The sequence below is a fragment of the Anomaloglossus baeobatrachus genome, unplaced genomic scaffold (assembly GCF_048569485.1).
Source record: "Anomaloglossus baeobatrachus isolate aAnoBae1 unplaced genomic scaffold, aAnoBae1.hap1 Scaffold_3934, whole genome shotgun sequence".
NCBI classification, from domain to species: domain Eukaryota; kingdom Metazoa; phylum Chordata; class Amphibia; order Anura; family Aromobatidae; genus Anomaloglossus; species Anomaloglossus baeobatrachus.
The window spans coordinates 41,847-51,476 of record NW_027443273.1 but is presented as its reverse complement, the minus strand read 5'-3'; the positions used below and the strand labels follow the sequence as shown (position 1 = coordinate 51,476).

The 9,630-nt window shown below is 46.2% G+C and overlaps 6 non-coding genes across 6 annotated transcripts; all 6 read left to right on the top strand.

The window, feature by feature from the left end:
- Positions 1-784: 784 nt before the first annotated feature.
- LOC142276177 (U2 spliceosomal RNA) lies at positions 785-975 on the top strand. The gene has a single exon (XR_012739683.1). It is a non-coding gene; the product is annotated as a U2 spliceosomal RNA (small nuclear RNA).
- A 1,387-nt stretch (positions 976-2,362) lies between these two features.
- Positions 2,363-2,553, top strand: LOC142276176 (U2 spliceosomal RNA). Its single transcript, XR_012739682.1, has one exon. It is a non-coding gene; the product is annotated as a U2 spliceosomal RNA (small nuclear RNA).
- A 1,387-nt stretch (positions 2,554-3,940) lies between these two features.
- Positions 3,941-4,131, top strand: LOC142276174 (U2 spliceosomal RNA). The gene has a single exon (XR_012739681.1). It is a non-coding gene; the product is annotated as a U2 spliceosomal RNA (small nuclear RNA).
- Positions 4,132-5,518: 1,387 nt separating this feature from the next.
- On the top strand, positions 5,519-5,709 carry LOC142276173 (U2 spliceosomal RNA). Its single transcript, XR_012739680.1, has one exon. It is a non-coding gene; the product is annotated as a U2 spliceosomal RNA (small nuclear RNA).
- Positions 5,710-7,096: 1,387 nt separating this feature from the next.
- LOC142276172 (U2 spliceosomal RNA) lies at positions 7,097-7,287 on the top strand. The gene has a single exon (XR_012739679.1). It is a non-coding gene; the product is annotated as a U2 spliceosomal RNA (small nuclear RNA).
- A 1,387-nt stretch (positions 7,288-8,674) lies between these two features.
- On the top strand, positions 8,675-8,865 carry LOC142276171 (U2 spliceosomal RNA). Its single transcript, XR_012739678.1, has one exon. It is a non-coding gene; the product is annotated as a U2 spliceosomal RNA (small nuclear RNA).
- Positions 8,866-9,630: the final 765 nt, after the last annotated feature.

Here is a 9,630-nt window from a genome sequence, read left to right as displayed (position 1 = left end):
AACGTCAAATACTAAGAAAGGGCGGCCTATGAAAGAATTACTACTTTCAATAAGTACACTTAAACGGCTAATTGGGAATAGAAAAACTGTAAAAAGCCCTCTGAGAAAGCCCCCCTCTAACCTTTGATAGTAAGCTTTTCTGTAGTCTGCCTGTTGATGTATTTTCCGTTTGAACTGTGCACAACATGAAGAGACGGAACACTGGCGGCTTGTCACAATGCCCCCCGATGACATCACAATAGCGCTGCTGCCTAGAAAACAAGCTGCGCAGAAGAAGTTGTTCTTTGGGTGGGAGGGTGGGCTAGTGGAAGGAGGGGGCAATCTCTTTTTTTCCCGGGTGGTAGGGGGATGACAGGAGAAGGGAAGCGGGTGGTGAGAAAGGTACAGAGGGCAGGGTTTGGGGGCTGGGAAGGAAAGGGAAAAGATTAGGGTTTGGGGATGATGAAAGGGCTTTCTACGGGTAAGGATGGCAAAGGGTGGCAGTGACGGAAAGTCAGGCAACCTGTCCTGTCCGTCTTTTTGTATCGTGAATTGGAAAGACTGCAAGGGGGAGGGGAGTTGCTTGCGCCCTAAAGGAGGAGTTATTCAGATTCATTGCAGTGGGCGGCGGCTGCAAAACGCACCATTCTTCTTGTTTTGGCTCTGCAAAGCAGCCTTTTCAAGGGTTGGCTTGGGTGACAAAATGTCTTGTGTAGGCGTGGGTTTGTCTCCCTCTCGCTCTCTCTCCCTAAGATGTGTCCGGCATAGGCCAGGGTGCCACTCGAGGCCCAAACCAATTCTGGTTATCGCTTCTCGGCCTTTTGGCTAAGATCAAGTGTAGTATCTGTTCTTATCAGTTTAATATCTGATACGTCCCCTATCTGGGGACCATATATTAAATGGATTTTTAGAACAGGGAGATGGAAAAAGAGCTTGCTCTGTCCACTCCACGCATTGACCTGGTATTGCAGTACCTCCAGGAACGGTGCACCCCTTCTTAACCCAGTTTCCAAAAGCAGAACTCAATTCACCTGATTCATATTAGCCCGATTTAATGAATTGGAAGAAAGCATACGTCTTCATATGCACCTCAATTTGGCCCATTCACTTTTCACACTTCCTCCTTTTGTTTTTTATCTTTCACACTTTTGACTTTCTTTATTCATCCAAATAGCAAACTCATCACCACTCAACCTGACCAACTCGGCTATGTCCCCGTGCTGCAGTTCTCTGTCTTATCTAGATCATTTGCAATTGAATGGAATAGATCCCTTTTGGACAAAGTGGATTCACCTGCTGCTGCAGTGACCACAGGTGTGATAACATCTAGAATTGGCATCTGGTGCGATCTCTCCGCTTCCACTCCAAAGAAAGTTACCTGTTTATTCCTATCATGCATTGGTTTTTGGGGTTTTCTTTGAGTAATGATGATCTCTTTAGTAGTCTGTTGGCGCCCTCTCCTGGAGGAATAGTTTGCTTGCTCTTGGACATTCTAAAAGAGAGGTCATGATAGACATTGAGCTTCTGAGCTCAATTGGGGACAGTCATGGGTGATGAATGTTTGCAACCTACTGCGAAGCCTCATACCGCAATATAAGGAACGTCAAATACTAAGAAAGGGCGGCCTATGAAAGAATTACTACTTTCAATAAGTACACTTAAACGGCTAATTGGGAATAGAAAAACTGTAAAAAGCCCTCTGAGAAAGCCCCCCTCTAACCTTTGATAGTAAGCTTTTCTGTAGTCTGCCTGTTGATGTATTTTCCGTTTGAACTGTGCACAACATGAAGAGACGGAACACTGGCGGCTTGTCACAATGCCCCCCGATGACATCACAATAGCGCTGCTGCCTAGAAAACAAGCTGCGCAGAAGAAGTTGTTCTTTGGGTGGGAGGGTGGGCTAGTGGAAGGAGGGGGCAATCTCTTTTTTTCCCGGGTGGTAGGGGGATGACAGGAGAAGGGAAGCGGGTGGTGAGAAAGGTACAGAGGGCAGGGTTTGGGGGCTGGGAAGGAAAGGGAAAAGATTAGGGTTTGGGGATGATGAAAGGGCTTTCTACGGGTAAGGATGGCAAAGGGTGGCAGTGACGGAAAGTCAGGCAACCTGTCCTGTCCGTCTTTTTGTATCGTGAATTGGAAAGACTGCAAGGGGGAGGGGAGTTGCTTGCGCCCTAAAGGAGGAGTTATTCAGATTCATTGCAGTGGGCGGCGGCTGCAAAACGCACCATTCTTCTTGTTTTGGCTCTGCAAAGCAGCCTTTTCAAGGGTTGGCTTGGGTGACAAAATGTCTTGTGTAGGCGTGGGTTTGTCTCCCTCTCGCTCTCTCTCCCTAAGATGTGTCCGGCATAGGCCAGGGTGCCACTCGAGGCCCAAACCAATTCTGGTTATCGCTTCTCGGCCTTTTGGCTAAGATCAAGTGTAGTATCTGTTCTTATCAGTTTAATATCTGATACGTCCCCTATCTGGGGACCATATATTAAATGGATTTTTAGAACAGGGAGATGGAAAAAGAGCTTGCTCTGTCCACTCCACGCATTGACCTGGTATTGCAGTACCTCCAGGAACGGTGCACCCCTTCTTAACCCAGTTTCCAAAAGCAGAACTCAATTCACCTGATTCATATTAGCCCGATTTAATGAATTGGAAGAAAGCATACGTCTTCATATGCACCTCAATTTGGCCCATTCACTTTTCACACTTCCTCCTTTTGTTTTTTATCTTTCACACTTTTGACTTTCTTTATTCATCCAAATAGCAAACTCATCACCACTCAACCTGACCAACTCGGCTATGTCCCCGTGCTGCAGTTCTCTGTCTTATCTAGATCATTTGCAATTGAATGGAATAGATCCCTTTTGGACAAAGTGGATTCACCTGCTGCTGCAGTGACCACAGGTGTGATAACATCTAGAATTGGCATCTGGTGCGATCTCTCCGCTTCCACTCCAAAGAAAGTTACCTGTTTATTCCTATCATGCATTGGTTTTTGGGGTTTTCTTTGAGTAATGATGATCTCTTTAGTAGTCTGTTGGCGCCCTCTCCTGGAGGAATAGTTTGCTTGCTCTTGGACATTCTAAAAGAGAGGTCATGATAGACATTGAGCTTCTGAGCTCAATTGGGGACAGTCATGGGTGATGAATGTTTGCAACCTACTGCGAAGCCTCATACCGCAATATAAGGAACGTCAAATACTAAGAAAGGGCGGCCTATGAAAGAATTACTACTTTCAATAAGTACACTTAAACGGCTAATTGGGAATAGAAAAACTGTAAAAAGCCCTCTGAGAAAGCCCCCCTCTAACCTTTGATAGTAAGCTTTTCTGTAGTCTGCCTGTTGATGTATTTTCCGTTTGAACTGTGCACAACATGAAGAGACGGAACACTGGCGGCTTGTCACAATGCCCCCCGATGACATCACAATAGCGCTGCTGCCTAGAAAACAAGCTGCGCAGAAGAAGTTGTTCTTTGGGTGGGAGGGTGGGCTAGTGGAAGGAGGGGGCAATCTCTTTTTTTCCCGGGTGGTAGGGGGATGACAGGAGAAGGGAAGCGGGTGGTGAGAAAGGTACAGAGGGCAGGGTTTGGGGGCTGGGAAGGAAAGGGAAAAGATTAGGGTTTGGGGATGATGAAAGGGCTTTCTACGGGTAAGGATGGCAAAGGGTGGCAGTGACGGAAAGTCAGGCAACCTGTCCTGTCCGTCTTTTTGTATCGTGAATTGGAAAGACTGCAAGGGGGAGGGGAGTTGCTTGCGCCCTAAAGGAGGAGTTATTCAGATTCATTGCAGTGGGCGGCGGCTGCAAAACGCACCATTCTTCTTGTTTTGGCTCTGCAAAGCAGCCTTTTCAAGGGTTGGCTTGGGTGACAAAATGTCTTGTGTAGGCGTGGGTTTGTCTCCCTCTCGCTCTCTCTCCCTAAGATGTGTCCGGCATAGGCCAGGGTGCCACTCGAGGCCCAAACCAATTCTGGTTATCGCTTCTCGGCCTTTTGGCTAAGATCAAGTGTAGTATCTGTTCTTATCAGTTTAATATCTGATACGTCCCCTATCTGGGGACCATATATTAAATGGATTTTTAGAACAGGGAGATGGAAAAAGAGCTTGCTCTGTCCACTCCACGCATTGACCTGGTATTGCAGTACCTCCAGGAACGGTGCACCCCTTCTTAACCCAGTTTCCAAAAGCAGAACTCAATTCACCTGATTCATATTAGCCCGATTTAATGAATTGGAAGAAAGCATACGTCTTCATATGCACCTCAATTTGGCCCATTCACTTTTCACACTTCCTCCTTTTGTTTTTTATCTTTCACACTTTTGACTTTCTTTATTCATCCAAATAGCAAACTCATCACCACTCAACCTGACCAACTCGGCTATGTCCCCGTGCTGCAGTTCTCTGTCTTATCTAGATCATTTGCAATTGAATGGAATAGATCCCTTTTGGACAAAGTGGATTCACCTGCTGCTGCAGTGACCACAGGTGTGATAACATCTAGAATTGGCATCTGGTGCGATCTCTCCGCTTCCACTCCAAAGAAAGTTACCTGTTTATTCCTATCATGCATTGGTTTTTGGGGTTTTCTTTGAGTAATGATGATCTCTTTAGTAGTCTGTTGGCGCCCTCTCCTGGAGGAATAGTTTGCTTGCTCTTGGACATTCTAAAAGAGAGGTCATGATAGACATTGAGCTTCTGAGCTCAATTGGGGACAGTCATGGGTGATGAATGTTTGCAACCTACTGCGAAGCCTCATACCGCAATATAAGGAACGTCAAATACTAAGAAAGGGCGGCCTATGAAAGAATTACTACTTTCAATAAGTACACTTAAACGGCTAATTGGGAATAGAAAAACTGTAAAAAGCCCTCTGAGAAAGCCCCCCTCTAACCTTTGATAGTAAGCTTTTCTGTAGTCTGCCTGTTGATGTATTTTCCGTTTGAACTGTGCACAACATGAAGAGACGGAACACTGGCGGCTTGTCACAATGCCCCCCGATGACATCACAATAGCGCTGCTGCCTAGAAAACAAGCTGCGCAGAAGAAGTTGTTCTTTGGGTGGGAGGGTGGGCTAGTGGAAGGAGGGGGCAATCTCTTTTTTTCCCGGGTGGTAGGGGGATGACAGGAGAAGGGAAGCGGGTGGTGAGAAAGGTACAGAGGGCAGGGTTTGGGGGCTGGGAAGGAAAGGGAAAAGATTAGGGTTTGGGGATGATGAAAGGGCTTTCTACGGGTAAGGATGGCAAAGGGTGGCAGTGACGGAAAGTCAGGCAACCTGTCCTGTCCGTCTTTTTGTATCGTGAATTGGAAAGACTGCAAGGGGGAGGGGAGTTGCTTGCGCCCTAAAGGAGGAGTTATTCAGATTCATTGCAGTGGGCGGCGGCTGCAAAACGCACCATTCTTCTTGTTTTGGCTCTGCAAAGCAGCCTTTTCAAGGGTTGGCTTGGGTGACAAAATGTCTTGTGTAGGCGTGGGTTTGTCTCCCTCTCGCTCTCTCTCCCTAAGATGTGTCCGGCATAGGCCAGGGTGCCACTCGAGGCCCAAACCAATTCTGGTTATCGCTTCTCGGCCTTTTGGCTAAGATCAAGTGTAGTATCTGTTCTTATCAGTTTAATATCTGATACGTCCCCTATCTGGGGACCATATATTAAATGGATTTTTAGAACAGGGAGATGGAAAAAGAGCTTGCTCTGTCCACTCCACGCATTGACCTGGTATTGCAGTACCTCCAGGAACGGTGCACCCCTTCTTAACCCAGTTTCCAAAAGCAGAACTCAATTCACCTGATTCATATTAGCCCGATTTAATGAATTGGAAGAAAGCATACGTCTTCATATGCACCTCAATTTGGCCCATTCACTTTTCACACTTCCTCCTTTTGTTTTTTATCTTTCACACTTTTGACTTTCTTTATTCATCCAAATAGCAAACTCATCACCACTCAACCTGACCAACTCGGCTATGTCCCCGTGCTGCAGTTCTCTGTCTTATCTAGATCATTTGCAATTGAATGGAATAGATCCCTTTTGGACAAAGTGGATTCACCTGCTGCTGCAGTGACCACAGGTGTGATAACATCTAGAATTGGCATCTGGTGCGATCTCTCCGCTTCCACTCCAAAGAAAGTTACCTGTTTATTCCTATCATGCATTGGTTTTTGGGGTTTTCTTTGAGTAATGATGATCTCTTTAGTAGTCTGTTGGCGCCCTCTCCTGGAGGAATAGTTTGCTTGCTCTTGGACATTCTAAAAGAGAGGTCATGATAGACATTGAGCTTCTGAGCTCAATTGGGGACAGTCATGGGTGATGAATGTTTGCAACCTACTGCGAAGCCTCATACCGCAATATAAGGAACGTCAAATACTAAGAAAGGGCGGCCTATGAAAGAATTACTACTTTCAATAAGTACACTTAAACGGCTAATTGGGAATAGAAAAACTGTAAAAAGCCCTCTGAGAAAGCCCCCCTCTAACCTTTGATAGTAAGCTTTTCTGTAGTCTGCCTGTTGATGTATTTTCCGTTTGAACTGTGCACAACATGAAGAGACGGAACACTGGCGGCTTGTCACAATGCCCCCCGATGACATCACAATAGCGCTGCTGCCTAGAAAACAAGCTGCGCAGAAGAAGTTGTTCTTTGGGTGGGAGGGTGGGCTAGTGGAAGGAGGGGGCAATCTCTTTTTTTCCCGGGTGGTAGGGGGATGACAGGAGAAGGGAAGCGGGTGGTGAGAAAGGTACAGAGGGCAGGGTTTGGGGGCTGGGAAGGAAAGGGAAAAGATTAGGGTTTGGGGATGATGAAAGGGCTTTCTACGGGTAAGGATGGCAAAGGGTGGCAGTGACGGAAAGTCAGGCAACCTGTCCTGTCCGTCTTTTTGTATCGTGAATTGGAAAGACTGCAAGGGGGAGGGGAGTTGCTTGCGCCCTAAAGGAGGAGTTATTCAGATTCATTGCAGTGGGCGGCGGCTGCAAAACGCACCATTCTTCTTGTTTTGGCTCTGCAAAGCAGCCTTTTCAAGGGTTGGCTTGGGTGACAAAATGTCTTGTGTAGGCGTGGGTTTGTCTCCCTCTCGCTCTCTCTCCCTAAGATGTGTCCGGCATAGGCCAGGGTGCCACTCGAGGCCCAAACCAATTCTGGTTATCGCTTCTCGGCCTTTTGGCTAAGATCAAGTGTAGTATCTGTTCTTATCAGTTTAATATCTGATACGTCCCCTATCTGGGGACCATATATTAAATGGATTTTTAGAACAGGGAGATGGAAAAAGAGCTTGCTCTGTCCACTCCACGCATTGACCTGGTATTGCAGTACCTCCAGGAACGGTGCACCCCTTCTTAACCCAGTTTCCAAAAGCAGAACTCAATTCACCTGATTCATATTAGCCCGATTTAATGAATTGGAAGAAAGCATACGTCTTCATATGCACCTCAATTTGGCCCATTCACTTTTCACACTTCCTCCTTTTGTTTTTTATCTTTCACACTTTTGACTTTCTTTATTCATCCAAATAGCAAACTCATCACCACTCAACCTGACCAACTCGGCTATGTCCCCGTGCTGCAGTTCTCTGTCTTATCTAGATCATTTGCAATTGAATGGAATAGATCCCTTTTGGACAAAGTGGATTCACCTGCTGCTGCAGTGACCACAGGTGTGATAACATCTAGAATTGGCATCTGGTGCGATCTCTCCGCTTCCACTCCAAAGAAAGTTACCTGTTTATTCCTATCATGCATTGGTTTTTGGGGTTTTCTTTGAGTAATGATGATCTCTTTAGTAGTCTGTTGGCGCCCTCTCCTGGAGGAATAGTTTGCTTGCTCTTGGACATTCTAAAAGAGAGGTCATGATAGACATTGAGCTTCTGAGCTCAATTGGGGACAGTCATGGGTGATGAATGTTTGCAACCTACTGCGAAGCCTCATACCGCAATATAAGGAACGTCAAATACTAAGAAAGGGCGGCCTATGAAAGAATTACTACTTTCAATAAGTACACTTAAACGGCTAATTGGGAATAGAAAAACTGTAAAAAGCCCTCTGAGAAAGCCCCCCTCTAACCTTTGATAGTAAGCTTTTCTGTAGTCTGCCTGTTGATGTATTTTCCGTTTGAACTGTGCACAACATGAAGAGACGGAACACTGGCGGCTTGTCACAATGCCCCCCGATGACATCACAATAGCGCTGCTGCCTAGAAAACAAGCTGCGCAGAAGAAGTTGTTCTTTGGGTGGGAGGGTGGGCTAGTGGAAGGAGGGGGCAATCTCTTTTTTTCCCGGGTGGTAGGGGGATGACAGGAGAAGGGAAGCGGGTGGTGAGAAAGGTACAGAGGGCAGGGTTTGGGGGCTGGGAAGGAAAGGGAAAAGATTAGGGTTTGGGGATGATGAAAGGGCTTTCTACGGGTAAGGATGGCAAAGGGTGGCAGTGACGGAAAGTCAGGCAACCTGTCCTGTCCGTCTTTTTGTATCGTGAATTGGAAAGACTGCAAGGGGGAGGGGAGTTGCTTGCGCCCTAAAGGAGGAGTTATTCAGATTCATTGCAGTGGGCGGCGGCTGCAAAACGCACCATTCTTCTTGTTTTGGCTCTGCAAAGCAGCCTTTTCAAGGGTTGGCTTGGGTGACAAAATGTCTTGTGTAGGCGTGGGTTTGTCTCCCTCTCGCTCTCTCTCCCTAAGATGTGTCCGGCATAGGCCAGGGTGCCACTCGAGGCCCAAACCAATTCTGGTTATCGCTTCTCGGCCTTTTGGCTAAGATCAAGTGTAGTATCTGTTCTTATCAGTTTAATATCTGATACGTCCCCTATCTGGGGACCATATATTAAATGGATTTTTAGAACAGGGAGATGGAAAAAGAGCTTGCTCTGTCCACTCCACGCATTGACCTGGTATTGCAGTACCTCCAGGAACGGTGCACCCCTTCTTAACCCAGTTTCCAAAAGCAGAACTCAATTCACCTGATTCATATTAGCCCGATTTAATGAATTGGAAGAAAGCATACGTCTTCATATGCACCTCAATTTGGCCCATTCACTTTTCACACTTCCTCCTTTTGTTTTTTATCTTTCACACTTTTGACTTTCTTTATTCATCCAAATAGCAAACTCATCACCACTCAACCTGACCAACTCGGCTATGTCCCCGTGCTGCAGTTCTCTGTCTTATCTAGATCATTTGCAATTGAATGGAATAGATCCCTTTTGGACAAAGTGGATTCACCTGCTGCTGCAGTGACCACAGGTGTGATAACATCTAGAATTGGCATCTGGTGCGATCTCTCCGCTTCCACTCCAAAGAAAGTTACCTGTTTATTCCTATCATGCATTGGTTTTTGGGGTTTTCTTTGAGTAATGATGATCTCTTTAGTAGTCTGTTGGCGCCCTCTCCTGGAGGAATAGTTTGCTTGCTCTTGGACATTCTAAAAGAGAGGTCATGATAGACATTGAGCTTCTGAGCTCAATTGGGGACAGTCATGGGTGATGAATGTTTGCAACCTACTGCGAAGCCTCATACCGCAATATAAGGAACGTCAAATACTAAGAAAGGGCGGCCTATGAAAGAATTACTACTTTCAATAAGTACACTTAAACGGCTAATTGGGAATAGAAAAACTGTAAAAAGCCCTCTGAGAAAGCCCCCCTCTAACCTTTGATAGTAAGCTTTTCTGTAGTCTGCCTGTTGATGTAT